This window comes from Rhopalosiphum padi, chromosome 1 (genome assembly GCF_020882245.1).
Source record: "Rhopalosiphum padi isolate XX-2018 chromosome 1, ASM2088224v1, whole genome shotgun sequence".
NCBI lineage: Eukaryota > Metazoa > Arthropoda > Insecta > Hemiptera > Aphididae > Rhopalosiphum > Rhopalosiphum padi.
The window spans coordinates 67,176,614-67,193,543 of record NC_083597.1 but is presented as its reverse complement, the minus strand read 5'-3'; the positions used below and the strand labels follow the sequence as shown (position 1 = coordinate 67,193,543).

Genomic DNA, 16,930 nt, shown 5'->3' with positions numbered 1-16,930 from the left:
TGAATGTAAAAAAAGTAATAATAATTAACACGATACTATAATAGCCATTACACATATATTGATATATTTATTAAAAAAATATAGGTAGCCAATAGCTACTAATTTCCATTTATTAGTAGCCAACAAGATATTTTCTAAAGCCTACACGATCGAGTTGATCAATAACACTATTTCACACCAGTATGCCAGTATAAAAGATACATTCAACGATTCAACATAGGTGGTACTGGTGATAGGTATTTTATGCTTATATAACTTAACCTATCAAAGTTTAAAACTTTAAAAAATCAGTAATAGATAGATCAATACATCATAGATTGCAAACAAAGCAAAATAGATTTAATTAAATTGGAAATTATTAATTAAAAGGATTACAAACAGTCATTATTTGTATAGGTATAGATAATTTTGTTCATAAATACATACGAACTATTTATCAAAGTAATAAAACAATAACATTTCTGAAAATAATTAGAATTCTAAATTATTTATTTGAGAACCACTTTTTTTTGAAAAATTTAAATAAAGTTCTAACCTTTTATTCTTCCTTAGAATTTTAAAATTTTATAATTTGTAAACATTTTATGGATATTACCAGTTAACTTAGGTGAATATTGAAAATCATCCTATACTACACTAAAATTAATGAAAAATTCTAATCTGTTTTCAGAAGTATAATTCAATAAATAAATCGATACTTATTGTATTTATGTCGGACCATAGACAAAAAATAATCATTTAGCAAAAATAAACGTTTTCGTACGGTAATAGAGCATTTTTGACATGTGTATGTAGAGTGAAAGTTACGCATTATGATAGATGGCATGCACATTAATAATCATTTACTATAAAAGTACGAACACAAGTCAGAACTACATACCTTTTACGAGGGTTCTCTTCATATCACGTCATGTAGGTTGTAATATTAACTCTTTCAAAACTAAAAGTTTTAAAATCACTGGGAAATGATAGTTTCAACGTTTCATATCAGTTTTTTTCTAAATACACATCTTTTACTATTTAAATATATACAGTATAATTATTAAACACCTAGAAATGTAATTACTGTTAAACGTTTACACTTTTATCGATAATTATTATAATTATATATTTCTAGTCAGTAGACGGTATTCAAATAATAACATTCTAGTAATGATACTACCTAAAGTAGGTACCACTGACACCGGCAACTTAATTAACCCTTCTATCATAACTGTCTTAGCCCGTATATAAATTACAATACCTCTATATATAGGTTAGTGGTTACAGGTATAGATTGGTAGGTAATACCATCGCAACTTTATTATATGCATAGTGCATACAATATGTATAATCAATGATATACCTACACTGCAGGTATATTGTTTCTTTTATTATTTTATTTCAATGTTGTTAATAAGTTTTACTGCCTTCATTGCATTATGGTAATAATGTTAGCTATAATATATTTTATGATTATACGTATCATTTGAGAATGTTATTTTGTTAATATTGTTATTCAATTATTTTTAGTGTTTTTGATCATTAAAAATATAATTTATGGTTATGCCTAATATAGTAATATCATATTTTTTTTTAAATTATTGTAAATACAAACTTCATTTGTAAACGTATTAATATAACAATATTTTTATGAAATTATTAAATCTATTTTCTTATTTTCTTTTGCTAGTTCGTCCAACACTTCGTTTGCGGTTATGCACTTTATATTTCTTTATATTTATAACCCCGCGAAGGATAGCCATAGTGGCCAAACCATTGAGATGACTCTAAAATAATATAATTACACAATTTAGTAATTTACAGATATACATATATTTACTTTCATCTGGGCGTGTGTGAAGGGCGTTTTTATTGAACATTCACTATCATCGAGTGAAGTAATTCCCGTATATTTTGTATAGACAACTACTAAATACTAATAACAGTAATATATAGGTAGCCGGTAGCCAATATCCTGGATATGAGTTTAGATACTAATACACTAATCACGTTGTATAAGAATTAGTCAATAGTCATATAAACATATTATATTCTGTGGAAGTTTACTGTAGTTATTTATTTATGTTTTAGAAACATATTAGAACAAAATTTAATACATTATAAGTACCAGTGTTCCTCAACCAGTGTGTCGCCGGATAAGTTTAATTATGTCACGAAGTTAATTAAATTCCACAAAATGTACAAACATTTTTAACACGATTTACAAAAATTAATAGGTATTTGATATAATTTCTATGATGATTAAAAATAATAGTTCCCTGTTGGCTGTTATTGATATTTATCATTATTTTTTTCTTTTTAATTTTATAATACCGATTAAAATTAAGTATTAAATATTACCTCCATTATTTTTATTTTTTATTGTGTGTCACAGAGTATGAAATTTTTAATAATGTGTCGCTAAAAAATATCAATACCATGTAATTTATTTCTATAAGAGTAGGTATCGTACTACTATTTATCAGGAAATGAGACTCTTCACGAGCGTTTTAAAATCGTATATATTTTAATTTTACTGAAAGGTCGCGTAACTTATTTTTATTCGTTTCCATACTTAAAACGATGTCAAAACAAACTGAATAATCTTTGGTATTCAACAGCAATTCTGTATATTATAAGTTTACATAATATATATTCTGTGTATTCGTGGTCTCAAAATGTTTTTAAACGCAACTAGTTAACTGAATATATTTATATAAAAGTAAAAATATCACATTTAAAAAAGTGAGTGCAAAGCAACGTGAAAGTAATGTCGAAAACATGCGATACGACTACTACGAATGCTTTACATGTAAATCACGGCGGCAAATAAAGTTCGAACATATATTTCGACGAAATAAAAAGTCATACCCACTATCTGACCTACTAAAATAAATGAATTCTCAGCCAACGGCGTCAATATGCTTTGTGTAATATTTCCGATATAGGTAACATACGACAGAATAACGAATATCTATGGTGCTGAAGTATACCCTAACTACTTAAAAATTAGCATTTTTAAAAAGAAAAAGTTTTTTTTATCATCGAAAACAAATAAATTGTCCTTTTTGGTGGCTTTTGAATGGAAGATTTCCCTTGTCGATTTCTGAAATCGTTAAGAAGAGCATTTTTAACATGTCATATCTAACCTATATCAAAAATATTTCTTCACTATTTATAGACAGTTAATTTATATTTAATTACCTATAGTAGTATCTCTAAGCTAATAAAAAAATTATAAAAATGATTTATAAAGAACTTTATGAATAATTGATAAAAATTACTATGATATTTTAGATTCTAAGCGATAACTGTGTTGATTTTACAAAGATATGTTTTTTTTTGTGTATAAGTACACGATAAATTGTTGATAAAATAATTTAAATTTCAAATTTGAGGCTAATTTTGGTTAGAAAATTGGATCTAGTTTGTACTTTGAAGAAGAGGTCAAAATTAAAGTCCTAGTATTTTTTTTTTAATCAGGAAAAACAAACAAAATATTAAGGAAAAAAGGAATTTACTAATTACCTGATTTTGAATAAATTGTTTATTTATTTTGTTATAATTCAAAAACAAATAAACCACAAACATTTTGTCCATGTATTTATATTATATATTTGAATATTTCTATATATGGTATAATTTATAAATAATTTAAATTTTCGATTTGTTTTATAAACGTCAATAAAAAATGTATGATTGTTTAAAAATGTTTGAAAATTTAATACCAGATTCCTAATAAGTGGATAATTTCTTAACTAAAAAATGTTAACAATTCAGTCACAAATTTGTTTATAAATGTATATTACTGTAATAATTAAATATTACATTAGTTAAGAAAAATTTTTAAACATTATAATAATAAATTATGAAGCATATATATGTTCTTATTTACTTCGTTGTATTTGGATAATTTAACATGTCTTTTCGTGTTTGGTTCAATTTACAAATAATACACATTATAGTAAAAATTAAATCTAAAACTAATGTTTTTTAGCATTAAATGATTAAAATAAATAAATATGTTCATGTATTTTTAAATAAAATTGGGTAATATAAGAATAAAATAACTGACGAAGAAATAAGAAACCTTGTGTTACATTATCAAGCTTTTTGACTAACAGTATATCATAATATATCGAAAAAATAAATAGGTACGAATTTCGTACATTTAAATCTCAATAAATAAATAGATCAAACAAACTCAATTTTAAAATAATAAATATCTAGAAAAAGTGCTGCCGTAGATATTTGATGATAATTTCAAGTTTATGTTAAGTCTATTAAAGCATTTAGGATTCTGAATTACGTAATGAAAAAAAATAATTGATTTTTATCAAAAACTGATATTGTATATAATTAATATTTTTTTTCTGAGAAAGGTACTTAACATTTTATATTTTTGGCCTTTCCCCCTAAAAATACCAACTAGATAAAATTTGCTTTTAAGTCTTAATGTTGTAGTATATTTAATGCTCCTAAACACGACGTTAGGCACAAAAAAAAAACATCGTCATCAACATTAAAACTTTTAATCAATACATTTCTTGCTCGGTTCATAATGTGAAATACTTTCTCCAAACTTCTATATGTCATCTGCTCTGATGGATAATAAATTGTTTTATCAATGATTTTAGGTCAATGACAAAAATATACTTAATAGATAGGTAGACTAAATATAAGGTAATACTATTAATAGTTATTGTTACTATTTATTTTTGTTGTATGTAGGTACCTTAGTACCTAAGTTATAATAATAATAATGTGTTTGTTCTTACTAATGGTCTATAAAGCCACAAGAGACAATTCAGCAAAGTGAACAATATGTAACATGTATAAAATAATTTATACCTAGCCTATTTTTAAAATGGTTGTGTATTGTGATTTATGAATGTAGGCGAGGAGAAAACGCATTAAATTATAACATATTTTTTTATGAATAGCCAATAAAAAAGTCTTCCATAATATAGAATTTTAGAAATATGTTTCTTGTAAAAACAAAGAATACATTAACTTGACAATGTTTTAGTTACTATATTATTATTGATATTTAATAATATTAATATTCTGTTTAAGTAGGTACTTTGTCTTACTTTTTACACATAATTTGTTTGAAAATTATATTATTGTAAATATTTAATAGGGAAACTGTATATTAGATTAAAAAAAAATCAATAGGTAGGTAATCTTAGATTTTTAAAAATATATAAAATAAAAGTAAAATCATAATAAGTAAGAATAAGAACACATTCCAATAATGAAAAATATTTTTTGAGTATGCTTTAGCAGACATATATCACATAAATGTAATAAAAAAGGTCGGAGATAAAATTTTTAGAAGAAAAATGTTTAAATTATTACTGTATAATCATATTATATATATATTTGAGTATTATGATAGGCTTAATATTATTCAAAAATAACCCAATACATACTTATAATATATAATATTATATAATGTATAATATACTCCTTGAATAACTTACAGCTATAGATTAAGCATACTTGTGTATGCTAAAAAAATGAAATACATATTAATTCAGTTTATTAAATTGCCAATAAATTAATATGAATGAATATATTAATTATGATGATTTTATTTGCTGTTATAACTTGATTTCTATTAATTAAATAACTCATTGACTGAAGACTGGTTTTGTATCTATACATTTATATTGAAGGTAGTTAATAATAAATAATTAAGTTATAAATATATAATACACATAATTGACTAGTTAACTGTAATTATATTGATCAATTTACCCTATAAATAATTTGTAAATTTATAGGATTTACTAATAGATATCCGTATTGATAAATAATTTAAGTAAAAATATAAAAATTACATTTTAAACAATGTTATTTGCGATAAATATAAAAAAAAATATTAAATAATAAAAATGTTGAGATTTTTTTGAAATAAAAGTATTTAAGTTTTCAGCACTTCCAGTATTTTTAAACTGACAGTTTAATCATTAGAATATTTAGGTAATATTCATAATATTATACTAAAAAATGCAATTTATTTCATGATTGAAAATTTTCCTTACATAATGTGCGTCTTTAGAGAAGCCAGAATCAAATTGTCTTTAGCGGTTCAAAATGTAATCAATAGTACACTGGATACCCTTACGTATTACATATTTAATGATCAAAATAAGATCTCCAAGGAATACAAAAACTGGCTGCATTTTAATTTTTATGTAAATTAAAAATTCTACATCTCACTAAATAAACGAATGAACATATTTTTTTATTTTAAATGTACAAAAACACTTTTCTATCATGATAAACTTAATGAGTTCATTAACAACAATTTGTATACACTACTGAGTACCTACTGTTGGTTATTTGAAAATGTTATTATATTTTTATGAACTGTTTAAAATAATTTTAAAACGATAATTTAGAAAAATTCGTGGAAAATGTAAGATTATCAAAAACTATCAAGATATAAGTATCCATTTCAATAATACTATTATTCGAATACCTGCAATACCTTTTAGATATATCAATAATAACTTAACAACTACCATGGTAGTTCATCACTTTAATTGTATAACAATTAGATCATTACATATTTATCATTTATTTTTAGCTTTCATTTTTATCTTTATAACAATCATAGGATCTATTCATTAGTAATACTTAATACTTTATGTTATATTTGTACAATACTTGACTATAACTTATAATAAATAATTCATCATATCATTATGATTATTATTTTCAATCATAATCTACATATTATTACATATAAGCGTATTTAGAGTTATATATAATATTTATCTTGAAAACAATGCATTTTGATCTGAAGTTTATAGTATTTACAGTATTATATGCAAAATAATTAATTTATTACACTTTTTAAAAATTAAAATGATTAATAAAAATCTACTTAATTTTCTACCTACTCAGTTGCACGTATAATATTCTTTTACGGGAAAACAACACTAATTATATCAAAATTTGCAAACAAAAAACATTCCAATTAAAACTGTTTATTTGTACAAAACTTACGTCATTAATTGTCTTTTTTAGGTTAAACAATACGTTTTGTGCATCCGGTAGCTACTCCAATAAGCCATACACATTTTTATTTTGTATTTGATAGCATATTTGATTGTAGTCAATTACTTACTTACATAGTTAGGCATGAAAGAATAGATTAAAGAGGATTACTCGGCGGCCAGCAGTAATACTTCTGAAGTGATATAGTATAAACTTTTTTTTAATTAACTTTTTTATACTAATAAATCTGTACACCAGTTTTTCCTTAGCCTTGGGATATTGCTGGAGTCAAGAGCAAGGGTTAGTGGGGTTTGAATGATTTTCAAGACGAAAGTGAATGTATTCGATATTTAAATAGCTACTCGAGTTCGGAATTTTATATTACGATGTTTTAAATATTATAGTTTAAATAAAACTAAAAAACGTCTTTACATACTTATTTAAAATGAGAAGTAATTAAATTTTTCTAAAACCATTATCAATTGATAATATGGAATGATAATAACAACAACGTTAATACTAATATGATAATAATTATTAAAAAAAAAAATTTTAAAGGCTTGTGAATATTATTAAAAAATAAAATAAAAATAAAAAATTGTAATTTAATTAACATTTTTGGTTCTTATTTTATCGTGAAAATAATAATTTTGACAAAAGTTTATTGCTATTTTAAGAACTAATTTCAATGGCTTATTGTGTTGATTTAATATTCCCAGAATAATCGTTTATATTTTTAAAAATAACATCAACTTCAAAATATACATTTTATTTTATTCTATCTTCTTTTCATTTGCTTTAAAAATGAGGACGAGGTGTTTCATTAATGTGCCAAAGTGTTAATCCAAATAAAAGCATTCACTTGGTTGTCGTTTAATAAACATAAATTATTCCTACTACCTTTTATTGACCGTCGTGAAATAGATAACTTAATTATCGCCAGCCAATCAAACGATAATTTTCCAATTGTCCATAAATATCGAATTTACGTACTACTTGGAATTACTAAAATTATCATTTAAAGAGAGAGGGAGATTGGTCTCTTTTTATATTTTATAGTTGTAAACTAAAAAAAAAAAACAACTTTTTTAACAATAACACAAAGAGTAAAAACAACATGACTTTACTGTAAATTAAAAAAAAATACAAAGGTATTAACAATTTTCATTATATAGCATGCTAGTGACAAATGACAAGTGTTTATTTTTATTTTGAACGCATAATCTCGATATTAATTGTACTTTATCTTGCTTAACATCGTTATTTATTAACATTGAACATGAATTCCTATGTAATAATATACTAATTCAAATATATTTTGAAAAAAAGAATAATAATTATTTATTATTTATTAGAAACATAACACTTTTTATTCACATAAAATTGATTTTTATACAGCTATGAAAACAACTTATAACCAAATTGCATTAGAACTTTAAGTAATAATTATATATAATGAGATATTATAACGAAAAAAAGTAATTAATAATGATGAAGAATATCATTTAAATTGAACTTTTATTCTACGTGTTATTTTTATATTAATATTGCTATAAATATAGTACTTTTATAAGCGCAAAATAACTTAGGTAATTATTTGAATGATCAATTAATGAGACAACCCAATCAGATTCATCTTGTATAAGTACTTTATTATACCTACCAATAGTAGCGATTATACTACTCATGAGATGAGATTAATTTGAATTTATTATTATTTAGTAATAATATATAGGTACTCCGGGTACTCGTATATATTCTATTTCATATTAATCGAATCAATATTGTTTTCTAAAACTAAATGCACCAGATTATTAAAGTTTAGTATAGGTACCAAGATTGTAATCATTAATATGTTTGCTAAAATAGAAATAGTTGTCAATCAAGTTTAGGAATTATCTAAATAAAGTGTATATACATGAATTATCTTTAAACTTATCTAGATAGTTATGTTATAATTTATCTTATCTATAGTGTTCAATTTGGATAAAAAAATATGCTTATTTAGATCATTTTAATATTATAGTACCTCTAAAAAAATGTAATTAATAAATTACAATTTTTTTTTATTCACTCTCTTATTGTATTATATTATTATATAAGGTGTAATAAGACTATTTGACAAACTTCCATTAAAAATGTTACTATATTTGTTAAATAGTCCTGTTAAACTCTGTATACATGAACTAACTATCTATTGAGCTATGAAGCATGAACACCTAATTCATGTTACAATTAAAACCAATGGTACGTTATAAAAAATGTTATCATAAATAGTATACCATCACTCATTATGCCATTAATTATCTGAACAAAAAAAAAGTAATTATCTATATGACTATATTATAATATGTTTAACTAGATAAATTCCATTTATGTTATCTTTATTATTATCTAGATAATTGTTTGCTATAATTATCTCATGTTAACTAGATAATTTTTTAGTTATTTATTTCCAACAATGTTGTCAAGTATAAAATAACATTTTTATATTCGTCTATTCGTACCTAATGAAGTATAATATAGTCTCTTATTGATACATAATCAATCCAAAAGTATTACATCAATTATTTACGGTAGTTTGAAATGTGGTTATATATTAATAGAATCGTATTTATTATGATGATAATTTTCATTTATACATAACATTTCATATCGATTGGTTATTATCGCATATCCAAGGTCAATTCCGAACTTTAAAAGCATGATTATCTATATCTATTATGTATTAAGTTAAAATAATAACAATGGACACAACACAACACTACGATAATAATTTCGGTTAACGTATATTATACACATATTGTAATTTTAATTTATGATAGTATGTAAATACCTAGACGATGGTACATAATATTATTATTAGTATAATTTATTATCTACAATTTTATTTTGTAACGCCACCTGATTTCGAAAATTGTTTTGATGAAATAGTGAATAATAAATGGACTTCCATGATAAATAGGTACTAAGTAATAAAGTGTCTTGAGGTAGGCGGCACACATAGGAATTGGTTCCGGATAAACACTTTCGAAAAAGGCAAAATAATAACAAGTTCAACAATTGTTTCTATTCCGCACATCCAAACATCTTTCAATTTATGGATGTATGTTTAATGAAGAATTAAAAATATAATATTATGTTTATTATTATTTATTTTATATTTTTAATTTAAAAAAAAACATTGTTATTATTTTTACTACATGCTAACTACCACGACAAAAAAATTATAAAAATAAAAGTGACAAAAAATCATAGTTTTTTATATGCATTATATTATGTGGACAGTCCTAAATCTATATAAAATATAAAGGAAAACTGAAAATGCTTTGATTCGGGAACTCAGGAACCAACTCAATTCGGATACACGACCCTTTGTATAACAAACCGGGAACCAATTCGGATGTTTCAGAACCAATTCGGATACACCGTTGTTTTCAAACTTCATAAACTATATTGTACTTATTTAACTTTATTCACTTCATTATAAATCTTTGAATAATTTTAAGTATTTTAAGAAACAACAAAAACTGGTCGGTGACCGGTAGAAGGGGTTAAAATATCGCAGAACTGGTGTATATTTTTTTGAACGGAGTAAAGATATCGAGAAAATAAATACGCGCGATAGTAATAATGTAGATAAATAGCTTATCTAAATCGCCGTGTAATAGTTAGAAAATAGTATTATGTATTTTATGATATTATTACAAATTAACAAAAAAATTGGAAAATATTTGGTATTCTTCCAAAATTGCTCTTATAAAAGTTCGATAAGCGTTTGAATTTCAAACTTTGATGAAATTGAATAATATTTAAATGTAAAATAATGATTTTAATGGTTTTGTTATAATCTAAAAATATGGACTGTAGAAAGCTTAAAAATTCTACTATTACTTATATCATAATTTTCTATACACCATGGAATTTTCTAAAGATCTATAGAAATTGTACGCTATTCATACTTTAAATTCTTCCACATTATTCTACGGTATGTCAATATTAATATACCTATAATTTTATAACAATATTATTTCATAAACTATATTATAATAATACAAAATATGTAACTATAATGTCTTGTCAGAGGTTAGTTGAACATACTGATTTATTCTTAAAAATAGAAGCTTACACAATGTCTCTGATCAGAATAGATTTTTATATATACAATGATGTATTACTGAATAAGGGTTAATTAAAATTGTACACATCCATTATAACTGTATTTTAATCAATGACGATGTAAACTCATAATATATTATATAATATATTATAATTTAGAGTAAGTTACACAATATTTTTGTTGATATCCTTCATTAATTATTATTTATTACATATAAGACTGAAGATATTGCCAACTATTTAAATTAAATATTGCTTGTTGAAAGCTAGCTATAGTTATTCGGATTGTTGTTATAAATTGAAAAGAAGAAGAAAAGCACGGAAAAATTAACAAAAAAATAATTAAACATAAAATGTAATTACCGAGTTGATCCTAGGTAGTTTATTAAAAAGTCTTAAGAGAATAGTAAGTTACTATCGTTATTTTTAGTGTTTTATTTATGATAAACACAGGAAAAAAATTATGCAATAGTTAACAATAAAAAAAAAATATATATTAAAAAGTATTCTATGATAATGAATTAAACATGAATAGTTTTAATAAATAATACGCTATTTATTAAAACTATTCATGTTTTATTTTAAAATTTATAATATTTTAAGTTTGATTCAAATTCAAAAATTTCTATACATTATATTTTGCAAATTCCAGAAAAAATAGTAGTTCAAAGCCTAACTTATTTGTGTACTTCCTAGAGTTCCTTGAAAATTTTAATTTTTAATAGATGACAAACTATAATTTGTCTTAATCCATTTATGTTTAACGCAAAGCTGTACATTAACGAATTAAAAGTTAGAATTAAGTTAAAACGTCGAGTTAATTTTAATTAAGTTAGTTACTTTTTTTTAAGATTAACGTGTTAACTTCAAGTTCATTTTATTCAAAAGTATCTAAATTAAATAAATTTTAGTATGAAGAATAATGCAAGAGTAATTCAACATTTTAGGATTTATTTTAGAAAATCAAGTTTTTTGATAGCTAGTTGGTACTTTGATGTATCATTTTAAATTTCCCAGGTAATTTTCATGAGCATAAAAAAAAACTATCTAATAAACAATATTATGTTTTTGGTTTTTTTATTTTTGAAAATTAGAAAATTTTAACTTTAAACTAAGTTAAGTTGCTTTTTTTAAATTAACTTTTAATTTAACGAGTTAACGAAAAAAAATATGAGTAACTTTTAACTTAGTTTAACTTTATTATTTTTAAAATAAATTAACTTAACCAGTTAAAAAAAATCGTTAACTTGCCCAGCCTTGTGGTTAGGCATGGGTGTAACTAGGATTTAATAGTTACAGGGGCTAGAGTCCTAGAAAACCAAAGTTAAAAATAACTTGAAGGCTAACTGAGGCTAAGCCCCCCATAGTTACGCCGATGTGGTTAGGTACGTTTACCTATATAATGTGTTGACTATTTATTAACTTGGATAATATATTATAGTCACAATAACTAATAAGTGTATATTTGGTAATCAGATTTCTAAGTAATAGGTACATGGGATATAACCATTTAGCATAATTATTATTATTTCAATCACATAAAAATAATTACATAATAATTAATGATCATATCATTATTATCATTACACGTGACTTATGTAAAAATAGATATTTTTCTAAAAATATAATTACTAAAAAAATAAGAATTATATGTATTCTTTTATAAAGTATAAATAATTCAAGATTTGAAGGAATTTTATGATGTTACGTACCTAAACTATTCAAATGGAATAGATGCAGTGAACATACGCTATTGCCTATTAAATTGGGTAACTGAAGTTAGTAGTTACTCTCATAGCTTAGACCACTGACAAGAAATGTAGATTTTCAGGTATTTATAAAAGATAATTAGATATGCACAGGAATATATGATTGATAACAATTTTATTCAATCATGTTAGTAAAATAATATAAAGTTATAGGTAATCAGATTTCAAAGATTTTCTTGGTTTAAAATTTTATTATTTTATGTTTTAGATAACTTCCTCAATCCTCTAATCTATTATATGAATCATGAATTTATTATAGTTCATTTTATACTTTCGTTATTTCTTCTGACGATTTTAAATGGACATTTCTACTTTATATGATAATAATTTAACGAAAATAAAAATGCTACAATGTATGATAATATTTAATATCTTAATGTATGTTATAAATTATAATATTATGTAAATTCAATTTTAATGAATTCTAACTTCAGATCATTCACGTCATTTCATGTCAATAAACAAGCAGCAATTTATTATATATTGTACTATTTATTGTACTTTTATGCAACGCTGTGATTATTTTCTCGTATAAATAAATATTATTCGTCATCTAATATTAATTTTTAATCTGTAGTATTCATGTAATTTTGTGTTGTAAGTGTTTAATATTAAATTAAAAATATATATTTGTATGTTTTGTACTTTTTAATATAATATTAATATTATTATAATATAATGTCTCTATACGAGAAGTAAATTAAATATGCTTTAGAGATTATTTTGAATTTCAATAATTAAACATTCAACAAGTTTTAGAAGTATTTTTTTTCCAAAAGTATTCAATTTATAATATTAGCTTAATCTTTCGAGTATTACCTATAGTGTATTGACATTAATGTCGTCATATTTCAGGATATTGGATTTTTTTGTAATCTATCGTTCAGCGACCACCTTATATGTCTGTTTAAAATATATGATAATATAATAATAATATTATTATGATAGCATATTATACATACGATTCTCGACATGGAATTCTAAAGCGTTTAATGTTTAATGTAATTACATTATAGAAAGAGTTATCCATTTGCGAGACTTAAAAAGTATGGCAGAGCAAACGATGAGAATAATAATTACTTACTATAGAATTCTTTTAAAGAATAATCATATTATATAGCGTTATTACTGTTCACTACATCCGCATGCACAATATTACTGTCTTAAAAGTTTGAAAAGGAGTCTAAAGGTATAGCTATATAGGATATAAGTAATAAATAATTACGGACTTTTTTTTTCGTAATCCTTTTATCGATCGGCGAAACAATATCGCGCTGATCTCTAAAGAGATGAATCGTTTTAATATAGCTACATGTTGAAACGCGTTCAACTTGAACATCGTGTTTAGTGAACCGTGGTCCATGATGACACGTGGTACTCAATAGGCGGTAGACTGTAAATGAAGGTATGATACGATAAACATATAATATGTTATATATCTATATATATAAACCACGTATAAAGGTATTTATTTGATTATTGAACCATAAATCTTTTACTACTCTGGAAACCTAATACGATAGAAATAAATAAATCGTACATATAAAAAGTTCAATTCAATTAAACTGTTGAGAAAAAATATTCAATTATTTTGGGCTGAAATCCGAATATACCTACTTGGCAGTGAACCTCGGTTACTTATGTAATAATGATAATAACTATAGCAAAATGATTTGATCGGGATAAATAAGCGTCAGGTTATATGAGATAAAAATATATTTTTGTAATTCTATTATGTAGAGCAACATTAAAGTAGTTACATTTAATAATACGAGTATAAAGTTGGTGGCTTTAAGTAGCTTGAAAAAGATAAAAAATAATCGTAGTGAGTACTAAATACATAATAACTATCCTATATAGTATATAGCGTACAAAATAAATAAATTATAATTTAAAATTTATTTTTTTTTGTTTTGCCACATATGTTATATTTTATAAGCTTGCAATATTATACTATTTTATAATTAACATTTATTTTATTTACTCAATATAATATAATTTTCTTGAAATTGCTACGAAAATAAATTTTTCCAGGCTGTTGGATATTTTGCAACGATTTACTATATTTTGAAAAACTTATATAATCTACATATTTTGATAAAAATAAAACCTTTTGTATATTATTTTAATAATTTAATATTTTAATGGATGAATTATCGAACAATAAAAAATAATAATTGTAACCTTTCCATATTATGATGGAATACCATAAGTAGTTCATCACTGTGAGCCAATTTAAAAAAATGGGGATTGTGGTCGTCATATTTTATACGTAACTGTTGATTATCATCTGATGTTTTTTATGGAAATGAATTAATGTAATCCAGGCAGAATATGAAATTAATCAATACGCACAGTCACTTTTATCATCAACTGTATAACTGCACAACGTGTGCATCGAACCACATATGATGTGCATTGAAGTTAAACTGATAAAATCGCGATGGTTCAGTTGGTTGTGTGTTTGTGTTATATTAATATAATATTATACAACGTGTAGAGTTGTGGTTTTTAAATTCGAATTGTGCTTTGCGTTTATTATTTTTTTTATCTGACATTAAATTTGGGAATAATAACAATATACTTCAGATTTGAGGGTGGCTTCGATAATTTGCACAAAAACCAGTTACCGGTAAATTTTATTTAGTTGGTATCTAGTGAGAAGTTAAAATTCCCAGTACTTTTCATGATAATCGGTAGAGACGCAATAAAAAAAAATTACATAAAAACGGAAATACAAGACAGTTTTTTGACAAAATTGTTTCTATTTTTTGTTGTAATTTAATAATGAATAACTATATTTTTTTGCAATTTTTGGGTACTAAATATATAGAAAAATTACTAATAATTAAAAAATAATTAGAAAAATTAGCAATTACAAGATTTTAAAAATAACTATGCCTAATTTTTTGACGTTCAAATTTAAAGATCTAATTTTGACAACAATTAGTTCAAAAATTCCTTCTAAAAATAAATACTAATATAAATAAATATTATAAAATTTCCTTAGGAAAGAGATTGATACTTCATCTCTGCCAATAATAGTTTTTCGTATGTAATGATTTGTCATTATAAATTCAAATAGTATTACACGTTTGTATAATAATCTGACGACCTTTTTAATTATAGTTTTCGAAGTAAAATATTTTTTTTAAAAACAAATACTATAGAATGAACTTATTGTAGAATAAAATTTCTTAGGTACATTTTTTTATATTTTTATTTTCAAGCACGTTTAAATGAGTATTGGGTTGATGATTTAGTTATGATTAATTAGTTCGTTTTTTAAATTCGTATTGATTAAAAAATTCCGGATAAATTGAGATAGTAAAATGCTAATTGTATCCTTAGACAGAAACTCACTTTAAAATAAACACAACTATAAGAGTAAGATATATTTAATTATAATATTGTATGATTTCATTGCAAGCGGAGTTTATTTCTAATTTTGAATTCAAATACGGATAATTATACGGCAGTCTTATACATAATATATAGACTACATTATTTCGGTGGTGTATTCGTCGCTCTGTAACTGGGATAAAGACTAAACTGTTTAATATTATGTAAAAGTGTTTCTGTTAATGATTTTTTTAATGCATCTCGTATGAAAACTACGGAACCATAGTGAATGTTTAAGAATCTGCAATGAAATAACTGCGATGCCCGAAGTGGGAGGTATAAAATATCAAATTCTGATACCGTATATTTTATAATTATCATTATCTGAGACAATTCGCGAAGAGTGAAAAAATCATTGCGTTTAAATACTGTAGCTATCCATTAATTTTATTCCCCCGAGGCTGAATCTGATTTCCACAGAAATACTCAACGTGCTGGTGTAAAATCTAAAGACTGTTAAACTAGATACGGAGCACGGTGGCGACAGGTTAAAAACGTCACGAGTGAGATATGGCGTTGAAAAACGAATGTTTTTATAAAGAGATAAAAACAGTTTGAAACCGCGTTATCGATAAGCTCACGGCCTGTAGTGGGTGTAGGGACGACGAGAGCGATCGTTGTGGCAGCAATATAGCTCTTTTCTGGAG

At 24.0% G+C, this 16,930-nt stretch overlaps 1 protein-coding gene across 3 annotated transcripts in view; it reads left to right on the top strand.

Moving 5' to 3' along the window:
• The window catches only part of LOC132931830 (uncharacterized), a 42,265-nt gene that overhangs the window by 16,136 nt on the left and 9,199 nt on the right, over window positions 1–16,930 (top strand). The window lies entirely within an intron of this gene.